At 38.3% G+C, this 22,482-nt stretch overlaps 1 protein-coding gene across 1 annotated transcript in view; it reads right to left on the bottom strand.

Moving 5' to 3' along the window:
- The window catches only part of ODAD2 (outer dynein arm docking complex subunit 2), a 178,108-nt gene that overhangs the window by 8,220 nt on the left and 147,406 nt on the right, over nt 1–22,482 (bottom strand). The gene's annotated exons all lie outside the window — the stretch shown is intronic.

Below are 22,482 nucleotides of genomic sequence, written 5' to 3'. Positions count from 1 at the left end.
AGTAGGTTTGTCCTCTGGTTTTCCCTCAAGTTTTGTCTTTACATGAGCCTTCCACTAGAGCGCTGTTGCACCCAGATACACACACACACACACACACACACACACACACAGGAGATTATAGAGTGTTGGGTCTGCTGTCCTGGGTGGGAGAAATAGGTCACATAACAAAGAATGCCCTAACAGCCCTCTTCTACAGAATGCTAGAAATGGAGAATGACTTGGTTTCTGGCTGGATCAGGAGTTCACGGGACCCTGCTCTCTGCTAGAGGAAAAGGAAGCGACAAGTCTCTGCACGCCCTGGGCAGAAGCTCACACTGTCACTTGGAACAGCTTCAAGTCACTCTTCCATTTTTCTTCCTATCAAATATAAAGAACATTTGTGTCTACAGAGGTTTCCCGGATAAGAATGCCAAAGAAAAGATAGCGTAAGGATGGATAAAAAGACACAAATGGACACGGTTGTTTAGAATTGCATTTTGCTATTGGGTAGATCAAAGTGACAAAGGTAATTCTCTGGAGTAAAAAAGAAAAAAGAACATGGTCATAGATTAGGGAAGGTAGTGGCTGTGAGTTCACACCTTGGGTTCAGACAGTCCGGTTTTGAGTCTTATATTCTGCTCACTGTGTATGACCTGGGGTAACTTTCCCTGAGCCTCAGTTTTTTTTTTTTTTGTTTTTTTTTGTTTTGTTTTGTTTTGTTTTACAAGAGATATATAGACTGACACCAAGCATTGTACATGGACGACCACAACAAAAGCAACAATGATTGCAATTACCAAACATGAAACACACTCATACTATGTCATAATATTGACATTCAGTCCATGAGCCTCAGTTTTTGTTCTTTTCTTTTTTCTTTTTTTTTTCATTTGTGTAAGTACATGTTTTCGCTTTATTGTGGCACACTATTCCAAGTAGGATTTCTGCATGATACTTTTTTTTGAATTTTATTTTATTTATTTTTTTATACAGCAGGTTCTTATTAGTCATCCATTTTATACATATTAGTGTATATATGTCAATCCCAATCTCCCAGTTCATCAAACCACCACCCCACCCTGCCACTTTCCCCCTTTGGTGTCCAAACGTTTGTTCTCTGCATCTGTGTCTCAATTTCTGCCCTGCAAACTGGTACATCTGTACCATTTTTCTAGGTTCCACATATATGCGTTAATATACGATATTTGTTTTTCTCTTTCTGACTTACTTCACTCTGTATGACAGTCTCTAGAGCCATCCATGTCTCTACAAATGACCCGACTTCGTTCCTTTTTATGGCTGAGTAATATTCCACTGTATATATGTACCACCTCTTCTTTATCCATTCATCTGTTGATGGGCATGTAGGATGCTTCCATGTCCTGGCTATTGTAAATACTGCTGCAATGAACATTGGGGTGCATGTGTATTTTTGAATTATGCTTTTCTCTGGGTATATGCCCAGTGGTGGGATTGCTGGGTCATATGGTAGTTCTATTTGTAGTTTTTTAAGGAACCTCCATACTGTTCTCTATAGTGGCTGTATCAATTTACATTCCCACCAGCAGTGCAAGAGGGTTCCCTTTCTCCACACCCTCTCCAGCATTTGTTGTGTGTAGATTTTCTGATGATGTCCATTCTAACTGGTGTGAGGTGATACCTCATTGTAGTTTTGATTTGCATTTCTCTAATAATTAGTGATGTTGAGCAGCTTTTCATGTGCTTCTTGGCCATCTGTCCATCTGTATGTCTTCTGTGGAGAAATGTCTATTTAGGTCTTCTGCCCGTTTTTGGATTGGGTGGTTTGTTTTTTTAATATTGAGCTGCATGAGCTGTCTATATATTTTGGAGATTAATCCTTTGTCCATTGATGCATTTGCAAATATTTTCTTCCATTCTGAGGGTTGTCTTTTCGTCTTGTTTGTAGTTTCCTTTGCTGTGCAAAAACTTTTAAATTTCATTACATCCCATTTGCTTATTTTTGTTTTTATTTTCATTACTCTAGGAGGTGGATCAAAAAAGATCTTGCTGGGATTTATGTCAAAGAGTGTTCTGCCTATGTTTTCCTCTAAGAGTCTTACAGGGTCCAGTCTTACATTTAGGTCTCTAATCCATTTTGAGTTTATTTTTGTGTATGGTGTTAGGGAGTGTTCTAATTTCATTCTTTTACATGTAGCTGTCCAGTTCTCCCAGCACCACTTATTGAAGAGACTGTCTTTTCTCCATTGTATATCCTTGCCTCATTTGTCATAGATTAGTTGACCATAGGTGTGTGGGTTTACCTCTGGGCTTTCTATCCTGTTCCATTGATCTATATTTCTGTTTTTGTGCCAGTACCCTATTGTCTTGATTACTGTAGCTTTGTAGTATAGTCTGAGGTCTGAGAGCCTGATACCTCCAGCTCCGTTTTTTTCCCTCAAGATTGCTTTGGCTATTTGGGGTCTTCTGTGTCTCCATACAAATTTTAAGATTTTTTGTTCTAGTTCTGTAAAAAATGCCATTTGTAATTTGATAGGGATTGCATTGAATCTGTAGATTGCTTTGGGTACTATATAGTCATTTTCACAATATTGATTCTTCCAATCCAAGAACATGTCATATCTCTCCATCTGTTTATTTCATCCTTAATTTCTTTCATCAGTGTCTTATAGTTTTCTGCATACATGTCTTTTGTCTCCTTAGGTAGGTTTATTCCTAGGTATTTTATTCTTTTTGTTGCAGTGGTAAATGGCAGTGGTTCCTTAATTTCTCCTTCAGATTTTTCATCATTAGTGTATAGGGATGCAAGAGATTTCTGTGCATTAATTTTGTATCCTGCAACTTTAGCAAATTCATTGATTAGCTCTAGTAGCTTTCTGGTGGCATCTTTAGAATTCTCTATGTATAGTATCATGTCATCTGCAAACAGTGACAGTTTTACTTCTTCTTTTCCAATTTGTATTCCTTTTATTTCTTTCTCTTCTCTGATTGCTGTGGCTAAAACTTCCAAAACTATGTTGAATAATAGCGGTGAGAGTGGACATCCTTGTCTTGCTCCTGATCTTAGAGGAAATGCTTTCAGTTTTTCACCATTGAGAACGATGTTTGCTGTGGCCTTTATTATGTTGAGGTAGGTTCCCTCTATGCCAACTTTCTGGAGAGTTTTTTATCATAAATGGGTGTTGGATTTTGTGAAAAGCTTTTTCTGCATCTATTGAGATGATCATATGATTTTTCTTCTTCAGTTTGTTAATATGGTGTATCACATTGATTGATTTGCATATATTGAAGAATCCTTGCATCCCTGGGATAAATCCCACTTGACCGTGGTGTGTGATCCTTTTAACGTGTTGTTGGATTCTGTTTGCTAGTATTTTGTTGAGGATTTTTGCATCTATATTCATGAGTGATATTGGCCTGTAATTTTCTTTTTTTGTAGTATCTTTGTCTGGTTTTGGTATCAGGGTGATGGTGGCCTCATACAATGAGTTTGGGAGTGTTCCTTCCTCAGCCATTTTTTGGAAGAGTTTGAGAAGGAGGGGTCTTAGTTCTTCAAATGTTTGATAGAATTCACCTGTGAAGCCATCTGGTCCTGGATTTTTGTTTGTTGGAAGATTTTTCATCACAGTTTCAATTTCAGTGCTTGTGATTGGTCTGTTCATATTTTCTATTTCTTCCTGGTTCAGTCTTGGAAGGTTATACCTTTCTAAGAATTTGTCCATTTCTTCCAGGTTGTCCATTTTATTGACGTAGAGTTGCTTGTAGTAGTCTCTTAGGATGCTTTGTATTTCTGCGGTGTCTGTTGTAACTTCTCCTTTTTCATTTCTAATTTTATTGATTTGAGTCCTCTCCCTCTTTTTCTTGATGAGTCTGGCTAATGGTTTATCAAGTTTGTTTATCTTCTCAAAGAACCAGCTTTTAGTTTTATTGATCTTTGCTATTGTTTTCTTTGTTTCTATTTCAGTTATTTCTGCTCTGATATTTATGATTTCTTTCCTTGTGCTAACTTTGGGTTTTGTTTGTTCTTCTTTCTCTAGTTCCTTTACGTGTAAGGTTAGATCATTTATTTGAGATTTTTCTTATTTCTTCAGGTAGGCTTTTATAGGTATAAAATTCCCTCTTAGAACTGCTTTTGCTGTATCCCAAAAGTTTTGGATCGTCGTGTTTTCATTGTCATTTGTCTTTAGGTATTTTTTGATTTCCTCTTTGATTTCTTCAGTGATCTCTTGGTTATTTAGTAACGTAGTGTTGAGCCTCCATGCGTTTGTGTTTTTTACATTTTTTCTCTGTAATTGATTTCTAATCTCACAGCATTGTGGTTAAGAAAAGATGCTCGATATGATTTCAATGTTCTTAAATTTACTGAGGCTTGATTTGTGACCCAAGATGTGATCTATCCTGGAGAATGTTCCATGCGCACTTGAGAAGAAAACGTAATCTGCTGTTTTTGGATGGAATGTCCTATAAATATCAATTAAATCTATCTGGTCTGTTGTGTCATTTAAAGCTTATATTTCCTTATTAATTTTCTCTTTGGATGATCTGTCCATTGGTGTAAGTGAGGTGTTAAATTCCCCCACTATTATTGTGTTAGTGTCGATTTCCTCTTTTATAGCTGTTAGCAGTTGCCTTATGTATTGAGGTGATCCTATGTTGGGTGCATATATATTTATAATTGTTATATCTTCTTCGTGGATTGATCCCTTGATCATTATGTAGTGTCCTTCTTTATCTCTTGTAACACTCTTTATTTTAAAGTCTATTTTATCTGATATGAGTATAGCTACTCCAGCTTTCTTTTGATTTCCATTTGCATGGAATATCTTTCTCCATCCCCTCACTTTCAGTCTGTATGTGTCCCTAGCTCTGAAGTGGGTCTCTTTTGGACAGCATATATATGGGTCTTGTTTTTGTATCCATTCAGCGAGCCTGTGTCTCTTGGTTGGAGCATTTAATCCATTCACGTTTAAGGTAATTACTGATATGTATGTTCCTATGACCATTTTCTTAATTGTTTTGGGTTTGTTTTTGTAGGTCCTTTTCTTCTCTTGTGTTTCCCACTTAGAGAATTTCCTTTAGCATTTGCTGTAGAGCTGGTTTGGTGGTGCTGAATTCTCTTAGCTTTTGCTTGTCTGTAAAGCTTTTGATTTCTCCATCAAATCTGAATGAGATCCTTGCCGGGTAGAGTAATCTTGGTTGTAGGTTCTTCCCTTTCATCACTTTAAGTGTCATGGCACTCTCTTCTGGCCTGTACAGTTTCTGCTGAGAAATCAGCTGTTAATCTTATGGGAGTTCCCTTGTATGTTATTTGTCATATTTCCCTTGCTGCTTTCAGTAATTTTTCTTTGTCTTTTAATTTTTGCCAATTTGATTACTGTGTGTCTCGGCATGTTTCTCCTTGGGTTTATCCTGTATGGGACTCTCTGTGCTACCTGGACTTGGGTGGCTGTTTCCTTTCCCATGTTAGGGAAGTTCTGGACTATAATCTCTTAAAATATTTTCTTGGGTCCTTTCTCTCTCTCTTCTCCTTCTGGGATCCCTATAATGCAAATGTTGTTGTGTTTAATGTTGTCCCAGAGGTCTCTTAGACTGTCATTTCTTTTCATTCTTTTTTCTTTATTCTGTTCTGCAGCAGTGAATTCCACCATTCTGTCTTCCAGGTCACTTACTTACCCATTCTTCTGCCTCAGTTATTCTGCTATTGAGTCCTTCTAGTGTATTTTTCATTTCAGTTACTGTATTATTCATCTCTGTTTGTTTGTTCTTTAATTCTTCTATGTCTTTGTTAAACATTTCCTGCTTCTTCTTGATCTTTGCCTCCATTCTTTTTCTGAGGTCCCGGATCATCTTCACTATCATTATTCTGAAATCTTTTTCTGGAAGGTTACCTATCTCCACTTCATTTAGTTGTTTTTCTGGGGCTTTATCTTGTTCCTCCATCTGGTACACAGCCGTCTGCCTTTTCATCTTGTCTATCTTTCTGTGAATATGTTTTTCGTTCCACAGGCTGCAGGATTGTAGTTCTTCTTGCTTCTGCTGTCTGCCCTCTGGTGGATGAGGCTATCTAAGAGGCTTGTGCGAGTTTCCTGATGGGACGGACTGGTGGTGGGTAGAGCTGGCTGTTCTCTGGTGGGCAGAGCTCAGTAAAACTTAATCCGCTTGTCTGCTGATGGGTGGGGCTGGGTTCCCTCCCTGTTGGTTGTTTGGCCTGAGGCGACCCAACACTGGAGCCTACCTGGGCTCTTTGATGGAGCTAATAACAGACTCTGGGAGGGCTCACGCCAAGGAGTACTTCCCAGAACTTCTGCTGCCAGTGTCCTTGTCCCCGGGGTGAGCCCCAGCCAGCCCCAGCCTCTGCAGGAGACCCGCCAACAATAGCAGGTGGGTCTGGTTCAGTCTCCTATGGGGTCACTGCTCCTTACTCCTTGGTTCTGATATGCACACTACTTTGTGTGCGCCCTCCAAGAGTGGAGTCTCTGTTTCCCCCAGTCCTGTTGAAGTCCTGCAATCAAATCCCGCTAGCCTTCAAAGTCTGATTCTCTAGGAATTCCTCCTCCCATCGCCAGACCCCCACTGGAAGCCTGATGTGGGGCTCAGAACCTTCACTCCCGTGGGTGGACTTCTGTAGTATAAGTGTTCGCCAGTCTGTGAGTCACCCACCCAGCAGTTGTGGGATTTGATTTTATTGTGATTGATTGCGCCCCTCCTACCACCTCATCGTGGCTTCTCCTTTGTCTTTGGATGTGGGTATCTTTTTTGGTGAGTTCCAGTGTCTTCCTGTCGATGACTGTTCAGCAGTTAGTTGTGATGCCGGTGCTCTTACAAGAGGGAGTGAGTGCATGTCCTTCTACTCTGCCATCTTCGAGCCTCAGTTTTCTTATCTGTAAAATTAGGATTTGCAATAATGCCATTTTAATGGGATAGATGTGGGGATTCAATGAGATGATGAATGTAAAGTGCTTACACTACATGCTCATAAAGGATGATCCTTTTTATTACTATTGTTGTTGTCGTGAATTGGAGGTTGTTTGTTGTTGAGTAGACAGATTCAAATAAAATTTGCTGTCAGCTCACTTTCTCTGCTAGAGTTCCAATTGGACTGATCCAAATAAGCAATTTTAATCTAATTATATTGGAAATTAATGTTCACAGGAGGTTTGTGGTGTCCTGTTAAGTGAACAAAAGCATAAGGCAGGGAAGTTGCACTAACACAAGTCTGTGTTCATTCTAACACATGATGAGTTCTGTTCAGATTCGAGTCCCCTCCTGAGTCCGTCTCTAGTCCAGAAGGACATCAGACCCCCACGGATGAACAAAGGCATAAAGGAGCTAATTAAAATGGGATAAATGCCTTGGATCTGGAATATATTTGCAATGGGAAAATAGGAGAAGTTGGATGAATATGGAAATGGTCAGTGGAATTTTAAATATTCACAGAAAGGTAAGGCTAAACTATATAACTTATTAATTTATATTATAAAAAAACAGAGCTCACCCACATCTCTTGTGTTATTAGAATAATTGAGTAAAACTTCTCTACCTCCTTCTTGCAAAAGACTATCCTATAAACTCAGTTGCAAGGCTGGCCAGAACTCAAATGCGTTTTCACTCAAGTATTCTTCTTCCTGTTGGGTTGGAAGATGTTAAAGGTAACTCAGTCTAAGTGAAGAAAGGTGGAGAAGATGGTAGAGAAGGGAAATAAACTGATATAGTTTAATATTTTAAATTATTAGTATTAATCTCTTCCCCTGCCTGACCTTTACAAGATGTGATAAGAAGAAGAGAAGTGCCCAGCCTGCAACTGCTCTCAGAGGAAGGCAGGGGTGAGCTAGGAGAAGGTGCAATCTAGGACACGACCATGGGGAATGGGCATGGGAGGCCACCTGTGATGACCCCGAGTTTATTATTATCTGTAAGTTATATTTTTAAGGTTCTTGGAGCAAGGCCTGGCTCACAGTAACTGCTCTCCGATTGTTAGCCCTTATTAGTACTCTAGTAGAAAACACACTTCAGGAGCTGTACACTCATCCCAACACTAGTAACAAGTGACAGTGATGAAAAGTGTCTACAATTGGCTGGAACGACTGACCCTCTCAAGAAGAGGTCAGGCTGCTCCTGGGCAGTGGAGGCTGGGTCATGTGCATGAGCGCCTCTGTAGAAGTGAGGGCAGAGTTTCTCAGGAATGGGTCGGTGGGATCGAGTCTCTGAGTCCCTGTCAAGTTCTGCTTCTGTGATGATAGGTTCCAAGAGTCCTTTCTGGAGAAATCAGGGAGACCCGAGAGACAGGGCTCACAGTCCTTGGGCGCTCTGGTGGCCGGAATATAGGCCGGGTGCTGCAGAAGAAGGAAGAGACTGCTCTGTATTTTTGCTTTGAGTTTCACTATGGCTTTCCTCTGGTTCTTAGTAGCTCAAAGAACACTTTTGTGGGGTAAAATGATCTTGAAATAGAGCAGCCAGGAACTTCACCAATATGTGTTCAAACAAGACCAAAAGTATGAATTAGAATATGAGCTGGACCTGTCAATATTCTATTGGAAGGTTTAGAAGACGTTTGAAAGATATTAAAAGGATAATCATATCCTCCAGTAGCTTCTTGAAAAATGTGCAAAGGAGGTAAACCTCTTAAGACTTACATGACTTCTTTCATACGTAATTTAAAAGTTTGCTTTGGTATAGAAATCTAGGTTGGAAGTAATTTTTGAGGAGTTGGAAGAGTTTTGAAGGCAATGCTCCATTTTCTTCTTGCTTCTGGTGTTACTGTTGAGAAGCCCAAAGTGATTCTTGATGTTTGGTTTGTGATTTCTCTCTCTCTCTCTCTCTCTCTCTCTCTCTCCTTCTTTCTCTTTTGAAGATTATAAAATCGTGTGTGTGTGTGTGTGTGTGTGTGTGTGTGTGTGTGTGTGTACTTAACGTCCTGAAATTTTACAATGCTGTATCTCATCGTAGGCCTGTTTTTATCCACCGTATACAGGCACCTGATAGGCCCTTTCAATCTAGTGGTTCATGCACTTCAGTTCTGGGAAATTCTCCAATTATTTCATTCCATTTCCTCCTCTCCGTTTTCTCAATTATCTCCTTCTGAAGCCAGTCTTCCGAAGTTACGTCTTTTGCATGGTTCTCTTTTTCTTAATCTTTTTCCTATTTTCATTTATCTTTTTGCTCCATTTTCTGGGAGGTTTCTTTACCTTTATTCTCCGACTAGTCTATTGAATTTGTGCTTCCTGAATGCTCTTTTTTTTTAATAGAGTCCTATTCTGGTTTCATGGATGTGATACCTTTTATATCACTCTGAGGATGTTGATTTTTTTCTTCTCTGTGCTACACTTTGTTTCTTCCAAGGATTGATTTGTTTGTTTCTGTTTGTTTCAGATTCTATTTTACAGGCTCAAGACATCCTTTAGATGCAGTTACTCATTGGATGATTGGAGATTTTGAGTAGGTAGGTGGGGCTTGCTGACTGACTTTGTGCTTTACTACAGGGTGATTGGGGTGGTCTCAGGGCCACTTAGAATGGTGCTCTCTATGAAGGCACCAGATTGAAGGGGGCTGAAATGCAGCCCTCACTTATTTACCAGTTCATGAACACTGGTCAGAGGCTATGTCTTCCTGAAAGAAGGGATGCCTTTTTCCTCCCACAAAACTGTGATCTGCTTTTCAAGTCTGACATTAGCAAGGCTTCATCTACCCAGAGGAAATATCGTTTTCCAATTCACACAACAGTTTCCCACAGGCCAGCAGAGGCCCTGGGAAGGCTGGCTGAAGTTCTCCCCAGGTCAATATCATCTTGATAGCTTTTGTGTTGAGCTGGTCAAATTCTGCAAGAAAGAGCTTTTCAAACTCTAGCCAGCAGAGTAAAAGGATTGGCTTCGAGAGATTCGTGAGTGAGTAGGACAGAGAGCCCCGCTCAATGGAGCTTAATCTCCATCTTGGGTAGAGTAGCCACACCTCACAGTGGCTGCTGTCCTCCAGCCCAGAGACACTGTTTTACCCGCTGTAGACAGATGCTGGGCTGGGGACAGTGGTGACTCTGTGGGGGTGGAGTTGGACAAGGGGCTCTAGCTTTCACCCGGTCTTCCTTACTGGAGCCTGCACCCTCAACGCTACCAAACAGTTCCAGAGGTACTTCTTTTAGTACTACTAGTTCCTGATATTTTGAGGCTTCCATATTGTAAATTGGGTGCGGTCTCAGTTTTCCCCACGTTTGACTTTGCATTCTTATTCCTCAGATCTGCTGGGCAGTTGCCACTCTCCCACTGAATTTCAACATATACAAATTTATTATATTCTCCTCTGCAATTCTCCAGTTTTCCTTGTCCCTGTTGGTGTTTTTTTTTTTTTTTTAAGTTTCTTGAATGTAATGTTGTTAGTAGATTTCAGAAGGAAGAAAAATTAAACTCAGGAGTTCAATTTGCTATCTTACTTGGAATAGTCCATAGGTCTCCTCCAGACTCTAAGAAAAATGCCCTCCTGTTATCAATTCTGGATACAGTGCCTGCATTTAACTTGTGTTTTCTCCCTTTAGGAAGAGATTGAAAGTCCATGTGGCTGTCTGTGTCCTATTGTTAAATCACTTTTGTGAAAGAATATTTTTTAGAAGTAAGATTTTTTGGAGACAAGTTATATGTGTGTATGTAAAGATATACACATATATGCAGTCATCCTTCAGTATCCATAGGGGATTGGTTCCAGGACCTGCCACAGATATCAAAATCCACAGATGCTCAAGTCCCATAGTTGGTCCCCTGTATCTGTAGTTCCACATCCATGGATTTAACCAACTATTGAAAAAAATCTGCAAATAAGGGGAGCCACACAGTTCAAACCCATGTTGTTCAAAGTCAACTGTGTGTGTGTGTATACATATGTATGATGAATATAAGTTGTACATATGATGTATATTATATCAAGGAGTGGAATGATGATAAAATTTACGTCTCCAGCTCTGACCTGACCTCTGACCATTTGACTGCCTAGTTGACATCTCCACTTGTATATAAAAATACACATTAAATTTTACATGGACAAAGCTGAACTCCTGATTCTCCCATCTGAAACCCGTTTTTTCACAGCCTCCCCATCTCGATTCATGTCAACTCATCTCTCCAGTTGCTTGGGCCAAAGACATTGGCGTATCCTCAGCTTCCTCTTTTCTCATGGCCCTCATCCAAGACATGAACAAATCTGTTGGCTCCACCTTCAAAATGCACCCAGAGTTGGACCTCTTTTGACTATCTCCACAGCTGTGGTCTGAGTCACTATTCTCTCTTGCCTGAACGTAATAATTAGGCCAAGTTTTTGACATGCAAAAAAGATCTGGGGCTGACTTTGAAGGTATAGCCTTAGAGAAAGCTAAATCACTCAGATTGGTAACTAACTTAGGAGAATCTTTCCTTCTTTTAAGAAGAAAAGGCAGAGAAGAGAAAAGACAACTTAAATGATCTGCTGGGAGAATGAGAGCCTAGGTCAGAAATGTTAAAGGGACTTATTTAAGCTGAAAATAAATGGTTCTAATTAATAACAAGAAAACATACCAAAATAAAAAATCTCACTGGAAAAGGTAAATATATAGTAAAGGTAATGAATCAGTCACATACAAAGCAAGTATGAAGGTTAAAGACAAAAGTAAAATTAAATAAAACTGCAATAATTAGTCAAGGGATGCATACAATTAAAAGATATAAAAGGTGACATACAAATATAAGACATGATGGGGGGAATAAAAAGTAAAGTTCTAGGATGTGTTCAAATTTAAGTTGTTATCAACTTAAAACAGACCATTACATACATACGATGTTATATGTGAACCTCATGGTAACCACGAAGCAAAAATTTATAGTGAATACACAAAAAGAAAAATGACAAAAGAAGCTGAACATAACACTAAAGAAATGCATGAAACCACAAAGGAAGAGAGAAAGAGAAGAAGAAAGGAACAGAGAGAACTACAAACCAGAAACTACAAGCCAGAAAAACAGCTAACAAAATGGCAGTAAATACATACCTAGCAATAATTACTTTAAGTGTAAATGGACTAAATGCTCCTATTGAGGGGACTTCCCTGGCAGTCCAGTGATTCAGACTTCACCTTCCAATGCAGGGGGTGTGGGTTCAATCCCTGGACGGGGAGCTGAGAGCCCACATACCTCATGGTCAAAAAACCAAAACATAAAACAGAAGCAATATTGTAACAAATTCAATAAGGACTTTAAAAGTGGTCCATATAAAAAAATTAAAACGTAAATAAAAATAAATGCTCCTATTGAAAGACACAGAGTGGCTGAAAACAAGACCCAACTATATGCTGTTTACAAGAGGCTCACTTTAGAAGTAAGGACACACACAGTGAAAGCAAGGGGATGGAGAAAGATATTCCATGCAAATGGAAATGAAAAGAAAGTTGGAGTAGCTATACTCATATCAGATAAAATAGACCTTAAAATAAAGACTGTAATAAAAGACAAAAAGGACATTACATAATGATAAAGGGGTTAATCTAGCAAGAAGATCTAAACATTTATAAATATATATGCACCCAACATAGGAGCACCAAAATATTTAAAGTGAATATTAATGAGCCTAAAGGGAGAAATTGACAGCAATACAATAAGAGTAGGGGACTTTAACACCCCACTTACATCGATGGATAGATCAGCCAGACAGAAAATCAATAAGGAAACATCAGCCATAAATGACATATGAGACCAGAGATTTAAAAGATTTATACAGAACAGTCCATCCAAAAGCAGCAGAGTATACATTCTCAGTGCACATAGAGCATTCTCCAGGGTTGATCACATGTTAGGCCAGAAAACAAGTCTTAAGAAATTCAAGAAGGCTGAAGTCATATCAAGCATTTTTCTCTGATCACTATGGTATAAAACTAGAAATCATTTACAGGAAGAAAATTCAAAAACCATAAACATGGAGATTAAATAATATGCTACTGATCAATCAATGGGTCATTGAAGAAATCAAAGGAAAAAATTTAAAAATACCTACAGACAAATGAAAACAGAAATATGATATACCAAAGTCTATGGGATGCAGCAAAAGCAGTTCTAAGAGGAAAGTTCATAATGATACAAGCCTACTTCAAGAAAGAAGACAAATTCCAAATAACTAATCCAACTTTACATCCAAAGCATCTAGAGAAAAGAAGAACAAATGAAGCCCAAAGTTAGTAGAAGGAAGGAAATAATAAAGATCAAAGCAAAAATAAATGAAATAGGGACTAAAAAGACAATAGAAAATATCAATGAAACTAAGCTGGTTCTTTGAAAAGATAAACAAAATTGACAAAACATTAGCTAGATTCACCAAGAAAAAAAAAAGAGAGCAGGCGTAAATAAATGAAATCAGAAATAAAAGAGAAGTAACAACTAATAGTAAAGAAATACAAAGGATCATAAGAGACAGCTATGGAGAATTATACACCAACAACTGAACAACCTAGAAGAAATGGATAAATTTCTAGAAACATACAATCTTCCAAGACTGAATCATGAAGAAATAGAAAATCTGAATAGCTTGATTACTAGTGAGAAGATTGAATCAGCAATCAAAAACCTCCCAACGAACAAAAGTCTAGGACCAGGTGGCTCACTAGCAAATTCTACCAAACATCCACAAAGAAGATTTAATACCAATCCTTCTCAAACTATTCCCAAAAAAATGAAGAGGAAGAAACACTTCCAAACTCATTTTAAGAGGCCAACATTACCCTGATACCAAAACCAGAGAAGAATACCACAAAAAAATTACTGGCCAATATCCTTAATGAACATAGATGCAAACATCCCCAACAAAATATTAGCAAACCGAATCCAACAACACATTGAAAGGATCATACACCATGATCAAGTGGGATTTATTCCAGGGATGCAAGGATGGTTCAACATCCACAAATCAATGTGATTAACACATTAACAAAACAAAGGATAAAAAATATGATCATCTCAATAGATGCAGAAAAAGCATTTAACAAAATTCAATACCCATTTATGATAAAATGCTCAACAATGTGAATATTGAGGGAATGTACCTCAGCATAAATAAAGGCTATATATGACAAACCCACAGCTAACATCATACTCAATGGTGAAAAGCTCAAAGCTTTTCCTCTAAGATCAGGAACAAGCCAAGGATACCCACTCTCATCGCTTTTATCAACATAATAGTATTGCAAGTCCTAGCCACATCAGTTAGGCATGAAAAAGAAATAGAAGCCATCCAAATTGGAAAGGAAGAAGTAAAATTGTCACTATTTGCAGATGACATGATACCATATATAGAAAACCCTAAAGAGTCCAGCAAAAAAAAAAAAAAAAATTTGTTAGTTAGAATAAATGAATTCAGTAAAGTTGCCAGATATAAAATCAATATACAGAAATCTGTTGTATTTCTATACACTAATAATGAACTATCAGAAAGAGAGATTAAGAAAACAATCCCATTTACAATTGTGTCAAAAAGAATAAAATACCCAGGGATAACTTCAGCCAAGGTGAAAGAATAACAGAATAACAGAGGCAGAAAGACGAATAACTGAGCTGGAAGACAAAATGGTGGAAATAACTGCCAAGGAGCAAAATAAAGAAAAAAGAATGAAAAGAATTGAAGACAATCTCAGAGACCTCTGGGACAACACTCAACGCACCAACATTCAAATTGTAGGGGTCCCAGAAGAAGAAGAGAAAAAGAAAGGGTCTGAGAAAATATTTGAAGAGATTATAGTCACAAAATTCCCTAAGATGGGAAAGGAAATAGTCACCCAAGTCAAGGAAGACACATATTAATCAAACTAACAAAGATTAAATTCAAAGAAAAAATATTAAAAGCAGCGAGGGACAAACAACAAATAGCATAAAAAGGAATCTCCATAAGGTTATCAGATGACTTTTCAGCAGAAACTCTGCAGGCCAGAAGGGAGTGGTAGGATATACTTAAAGTGATGAAAGAGAAAAACCTACAACCAAGATTACTCTACCCAGCAAGGATCTCATTCAGATTCGACAGAGAAATCAGGAGCTTTTCAGACAAGCAAAAGCTAACAGCACCACCAAACCAGCTCTACAACAAATGCTAAAGAAACTTCTCTAGGTGGGAAACACAAGAGAAGAAAAAGACCCACAAAAGCAAACCCAAAACAACTAAGAAAATGGTAATAGGAACAAACATATGGATAATAACCTTGAATGTAAATGGATTAAATGCCCCAACCAAAAGACACAGACTGGCGGAATGGATAAATACAAGACCCATATATATGCTGTCTACAAGAGACCCACTTCAGACCTAGGGACACATACAGACTGAAGGTGAAGGGACGGAAAAAGATATTCCATGCAAATGGAAATCAAAAGAAAGCTGGAGTAGCAATACTCATATCAGATAAAATAGACTTTAAAATAAAGACTGTTATAAGAGATAAGGAGGGACACTACATAATGATCAAGGGATCAATCCAAGAAGAAAATACAACAATTGTAAATGTTTATGCACCCAACATAGGAGCACCTCGATACATAAGGAAAATGCTAACAACCATGAAAGGAGAAATCGACAGTAACACAATAATAGTAGGGGACTTTAACACACCACTTACAACAATGGACAGATCATCCAAGAAGAAAACAAATAAGGAAACACAAGCTTTAAATGACACAATAGACCAGATAGATTTAATTGATATTTATAGAACATTCCACCCAAAAGTGGCAGAATACACTTTCTTCTCAAGTGCACATGGAACATTCTCCAGGATAGATCACATCTTGGGTCACAAATCAAGTCTTGGTAAATTTAAGAAAATTGAAATCATATCAAGCATCTTTTCTGACCACAATGCTATGAGATTGGAAATCAATTACAGGAAAAAAAAAACTGTAAAAACTACAAATACATGGAGGCTAAACAGTGCACTACTAAATAACCAAGAGATCACTGAAGAAATCAAAAAGAAATTAAAAAATACATAGAAACAAATGACAATGAAAACACGATGACCCAAAACCTATGGGACACAGCAAAAGCAGTTCTAAGAGGGAAGTTTATAGCAATTCAATTTCACCTCAAGAAACAAGAAAACTCTCAAATAAACAATCTATCCCTACACTTAAAACAACTAGAGAAAGAAGAACAAAGAAAATCTAAAGTCAGTACAAGGAAAGAAATCATAAAAATCAGAGCAGAAATAAATGAAATAGGAATGAAGAAAACAATAGCAAAGATCTATAAAGCTAAAAGCTGGTTCTTTGAGAAGATAAACAAAACTGATAAACCCTTAGCCAGACTCATCAAGAAAAAAAAAGGAGAGGATGCAAATCAATAAATTTAGAAGTGAAAAAGGAGAAATCAAAACTGACACCACAGAAATACAAAGGATGATAAGAGACTACTACAAACAGCTTTATGCCAATAAAACGGACAACCTGGAAGAAATGGACAAATTCTTGGAAAGGTACAATTTTCCAAGACTGAACCAGGAAGAATTAGAAAATATGAATAGACCTATTGCAAGTAATGAAATTGAAACCATAATTTAAAATCTTCCAACAAACAAAAGTCCAGGACCTTATGGCTTCGCAGGTGAATTCTATCAAACATTTAGGGACGAGCTAACACTGATCCTTCTCAAACTCCTCCAAAAAAATTGCAGAGGGAGAAACACTCCCAAATTCATTCTATGAAGCCACCGTCACCCTGATATCAAAACCAGGAAAAGATATCACAAAAAAAGAAAATTATAGACCAATATAACTGATGAACATAGATGCAAAAATTCTGAACAAAATACTAGCAAACAGAATCCAACAACACATTAAAAGGATCATACACCATGATCAAGTGGGATTTATCCCAGCAATGCAAGGATTCTTCAATATATGCAAATCAGTCAATGTAATATACCCCATTAACAAGTTAAGCAATAAAAACCATATGATAACCTCAATAGATGCAGAAAAAGCTTTTGACTAAATTCAACACTGCTTTATGATAAAAACTCTCCAGAAAGTGGGCATAGAGGGAACCAACCTCAACATAGTAAAGGCCATATATGACAAATCCACAGCAAGCATCATACTCAATGGTGAAAAACTGAAAGCATTGCCACTAAGATCAGGAACAAAACAAGGATGTCTGCTCTCGCCACTCTTATTCAACATAGTTTTGGAAGTCCTAGCCACAGCAATCAGACAAGAAAAAGAAAAAAAGGAATACAAATTGGAAAAGAAGAAGTAAAACTGTCACTGTCTGTGGATGACATGACACTATACACAGAAAATCCTAAAGATGCCAAGAGAAAACTACTAGAACTAATCAATGAATTTGGTAAGGTTTCAGGATACAAAATTAATGCATAGAAATCTCTGGCATTCCTATACACCAACAACGAAAAATCAGAAGGAGAAATTAAGGAACCAATCCCATTTACCATCGCAACAGAAAGAATAAAATACCTCGGAATAAACCTGCTTAAGGAGGCGAAAGACTTGTACTCAGAAAACTATAAACCACTGATGAAAGAAATCAAAGATGACATAAACAGATGGAGAAATATACCAGGTTTATGGATTGGAAGAATCAATATTGTGAAAATAACTATACTATACTACCCAAAGCAACCTACAGATTCAGTGCAATCCCTATCAAACTACCAGTGGCATTCTTCACAGAATTATAACAAAAAATTTTACAATTCGTATAGAAACACAAAAGACCCCAAATAGCCAAAGCAATCTTGAGAAAGAAAAACAGAGTTGGAGAAATCAGGCTCCCCGACTTCAAACTAATCCACAGAGCTACAGTAGTCAAGACAGTATGGTACTGGCACAAAAACAGAAATATAGATCAATGGTACAGGATAGAATGCCCAGAGATAAACCCACGCACATATGGTCACCTAATTTATGACAAAGGAGGCAAGAACATACAATGGAGAAAAGACAGCCTCTTCAATAAGTGGTGCTGGAAAACTGGACAGCTACATGTAAAAGAATGAAATTATAACACTACCTAACACCATACACAAAAATAAACTTGAAATAGATTAAAGACCTAAATGTAAGACCAGACACTATAAAACTCTTAAGAGGAAAACATAGGAAAAACACTCTTTGACATAAACCACAGCAAGATCTTTTTTGACCCACCTCCTAGAGTAACGGAAATAAAAACCAAAAATAAACAAATGGGACTTAATTAAAACTTAAAACCTTTTGCACAGCAAAGGAAACCATAAACAAGACAAGAAGACAACCCTCAGAATGGGAGAAAATATTTGCAAATGAAACAACAGACAACGGGTTAATCTCCAAAATATACAAACAGCTAATGGAGCTCAATATCAAAAAAAGAACAATCCAATTAAAAAATGGGCAGAAGACCTAAACAGACAGTTCACCAAGGAATTCATACAAATGGCCAAGAGGCACATGAAAAGATGCTGAACATCACTAATTATTAGAGAAATGCAAATCAAAACTACAATGAGGTATCACCTCATACCAGTCAGAATGGCCATCATCAAAATATCTACAAACAATAAATGCTGGAGAGGGTGTGGAGAAAAGGGAACCCTCTTGCACTGTTGGTGGGAATGTAAATTGATACAACCACTATGGAAAACAGTATGAAGTTTCCTTAAAAAACTAAAAATAGAACTACCATATGACCCAGCAATCCCACCACTGGGCATATACCCTAAGAAAACCATAATTCAAAAAGAGACATGTACCACAATGTTCATTGCAGCTCTATTTACAATAGCCAGGACACGGAAGCAACCTAAGTGTCCATCGTCGGATGAATGGATAAAGAAGATGTGGCACATATATACAATTGAATATTACTCAGCCATAAAAAGAAACGAAATTGAGTTATTTGTAGTGAGGTAGATGGACCTAGAGTCTGTCATACAGAGTGAAGTAAGTCAGAACGACCAAAACAAATACTGTATTCTAACGTGTATATATGGAATCTAAAAAAAAGGTACCGATGAACCTAGTTGCAGGGCAGGAATAAAGATGTAGATGTAGAGAATGGACTTGAGGACATGGGGTGGGAGAGGGAAGCTGGGGCAAAGTGAGAGTAGCATCGACGTATATACACTACCAAATGTAAAAGACTTGGCTGGTGGGAAGCAGCAGCATAGCACAGGGAGATCAGCTCAGTGCTTTGTGATGACCTAGAGGGGTGGGATAGGGAGGATGGGAGGGAGGCTGAAGAGGGAGGGGATATAAGGACATATGTATGCGTATGGCTGATTCACTTTCGTGTACAACAGAAACTAACACAGTATTGTGAAGCAATTATACTCCAATAAAGATCTATTTAAAAAAATAAATGGAAAGATATTCTGTGATCATGGATTGGAAGAATTAATATTGTTAAAATGTCCATACTAGGGGGCTTCCCTGGTGGCGCAGTGGTTGAGAATCTGCCTGCCAATGCAGGGGACACGGGTTCGAGCCCTGGCCTGGGAAGATCCCACATGCCGCGGAGCAGCTAGGCCCGTGAGCCACAACTACTGAGCCTGCGCATCTGGAGCCTGTGCTCCGCAACAGGAGAGGCCACGATAGTGAGAGGCCCACGCACCGTGATGAAGAGTGGCCCCCGCTTGCCGCAACTGGAGAAAGCCCTCGCACAGAAGCGAAGACCCAACACAGCCATAAATAAATAAATAAATTAATTAAATGTCTCTTTAAAAAAAAAAAAAAATGTCCATACTATATAAAGCAGTCTACGGATTTAATGCAATCCGTCTCAAAATTCAAAGGGCACTTTTGATGGGGATAGAACATTAATTCTAAAATTTGTATGGAACCACAAAAGACCCCAAATAGCCAGAACAGTCTTGAGAAAGGAGAACAAAGCTGGAGGGATCACACTCCTTGATTTCAAAGTATGCTATAAAGCTACGGTAATCAAAACAGTATGGTTTTGCATAAAAATAGACACAGAGATCAATGGAACTGAATAGAGAGCCTAGAAACAAATCTACACATATATGAACAATTAGTTTACAAGAGAAGAGTCACGAACATATACATGGAGAAAGAATGGTCTCTTCAATAAATGGTGCTGTGAACACTGGACAGCCATAGGAAAAAAGAATGAAACTAGACTATGATCGTATACCATACACAAAAATTAATTCAAAATGGATTAAAGACTTGAATGTATTCAAGACCTGAAACCATAAAATTGCTAGAAGAAAACATAGGCAGTGAGGTCTTTGACATTGATCTTAGTGATGCTTTTGTGGATCTGACTCCAAAGGCAAAGGAAACAAAAGCAAAAATAACCAAATGGGACTGCGTCAAACTAAAAAGCCTCTGCAAAACAAAAGGAAGCCGCCATCAAAATGAAAAAGCAATGTACTGAACACAAGCAGATACTTGCAAATCATATATCCAGTAAGGGGCTAACATCCAAAATATACAAAGAACCCATACAACTCAACAACATAAAAGCAACCTGATTTAAAAATGGGCAGAGGGGGCTTCCCTGGTGGCACAGTGGTTGAGAGTCTGCCTGCCAATGCGGGGGACACGGGTTCGAGCCCTGGTCTGGGAGGGTCCCACATGCCGCGGAGCAGCTGGGCCCGTGAGCCACAACTGCTGAGCCTGCGCGTCTGGAGCCCGTGCTCCGCAACAAGAGAGGCCGCGATAATGAGAGGCCCGCGCACCGCGATGAAGAGTGGCCCCCGCTTGCCACAACTAGAGAAAGCCCTCGCGCAGAAACGAAGACCCAACACAGCCATAAATAAGTAAATAAATAAATGAAAAATTAAACTTTAAAAAGAATATCACCAAACATTCCGAGAAGCAACTGGCCCTGAATCTGATCAGGGACCACGTCTAAAAAAATAAATAAATAAATAAATTTAAAAAGTGGGCAGAGGACCTGAATAGACATTTTTCCAAAGAAGACATACAGATGGCGAACCGGCACATGAAAAGATGTTCAGTATCCCTAATTATTAGAGAAATGCAGATCAAAACCACAATGAGATATCTCCTCACACCTGTTAGAATGGATATTATCAAAAAGACAACAAATAAGTGTTGGTGAGGATGTGGAGAAAAGGGAACCCTCGTGCACTGTTGGTGGGATGTAAATTCGTGCGTGTGAAAAACAGTATGGAGATCCCTCACACAATTAATAGAACTACCATATGATCCAGCAATTCCACTTCTGGAATTTATCTAAAGAATGCAAAAACAGTAATTCGAAAAGATATATGCACCCCTATGTTCATTATAGATCATTTACAATAGCCAAGATATGGAAACAACCTAAGTGTCCATCAATGGATGAATGGATAAATAAGATATTTTACGTATACACACACACGCACGCGCGCGCGCACACACACACACACACACACAAAATGGAATACTACTCAGCCATAATAAAGAATGAAATTGTGCCATTTGTGACAACATAGATGGACCTTGAAGGTATTATGCCCAGTGAAATAACTCAGAGAAAGACAAAGACCACATGACTGCACTCATGTGAAATCTAAAAAACAAACAAAAACCCCAAAACGAACAAACAAACAAAAACAAAAACTCATAGATACAGAGAAGAGGTTGGTGGTTACCAGAGGGGAAGGGGATTAGGAGGCAGGCAAAATGGATGAAGTGGGTCAACTGCATGATGATGGATAGCAACTAGACCTTTGGTAGTGATCACTTTGTAGTGTATAGAGATGTTGAATTATAATGTACACCTGAAACTTATATAATGTTATATACCAATTTTACTTCAATAAAAATTTAAGAAGATTGAATATGCAGAAATTAGAAGAAATAGCTAACGTCAGAATTTCCAGCTTCTGAAGGAGACAAAATGGGATCATGAGTGCAGTGGGTGGGAACAGCCTGGAGAAGAAATGCTGAGATACCAGAGAGAACATGTTTCTACTGAATGTAGCTACAGGTACGGTCGTTGGGACTGGAAGTTGAGGTATTTTCTGCCTGTAACCTCCATTTTCTTTTCAATATAGAAGGCAAGTTCACGTGAGAAGTACCCCTACTTAACACATAGGCTTATAATGGGTAATTTCACATAGAAGTATTTTAAAACAATAAGAGACATGAACTCTTTATTAGAAAACAATTGCCTTAATTATACAAAGGCATTTTCCACGGAAGGATTTTGTTTTGGTTTACAACTTTGCTCTAGGAAATGCTAAGAATTTATAAAATCGGAGGTAAATCTATAAAAGTGAATTCTATCAAGCTAAGCAAGAATTCTAAATTGTTTAAGAATAAGGCCAGGCCAAGAATCATCTAAATATGGATATATTAAAATGGATAAAAATGTCCACAGCATATCTACACTACCAAATGTAAACTAGATAGCTAGTGGGAAGCAGCCGCGTAGCACGGGGAGATCAGCTCGGTGCTTTGTGACCACCTAGAGGGGTGGGATAGGGAAGGTGGGAGGGAGACGCAAGAGGGAGGAGATATGGGGACATATGTATACGTATAGCTGATTCACTTTGTTATACAG

The sequence above is a fragment of the Eschrichtius robustus genome, chromosome 1 (genome assembly GCF_028021215.1).
Source record: "Eschrichtius robustus isolate mEscRob2 chromosome 1, mEscRob2.pri, whole genome shotgun sequence".
Taxonomy (NCBI): Eukaryota; Metazoa; Chordata; class Mammalia; order Artiodactyla; family Eschrichtiidae; genus Eschrichtius; species Eschrichtius robustus.
The sequence above is the reverse complement of the archived record's forward strand: the minus strand, read 5'-3'. Positions and strand labels throughout refer to the sequence as shown.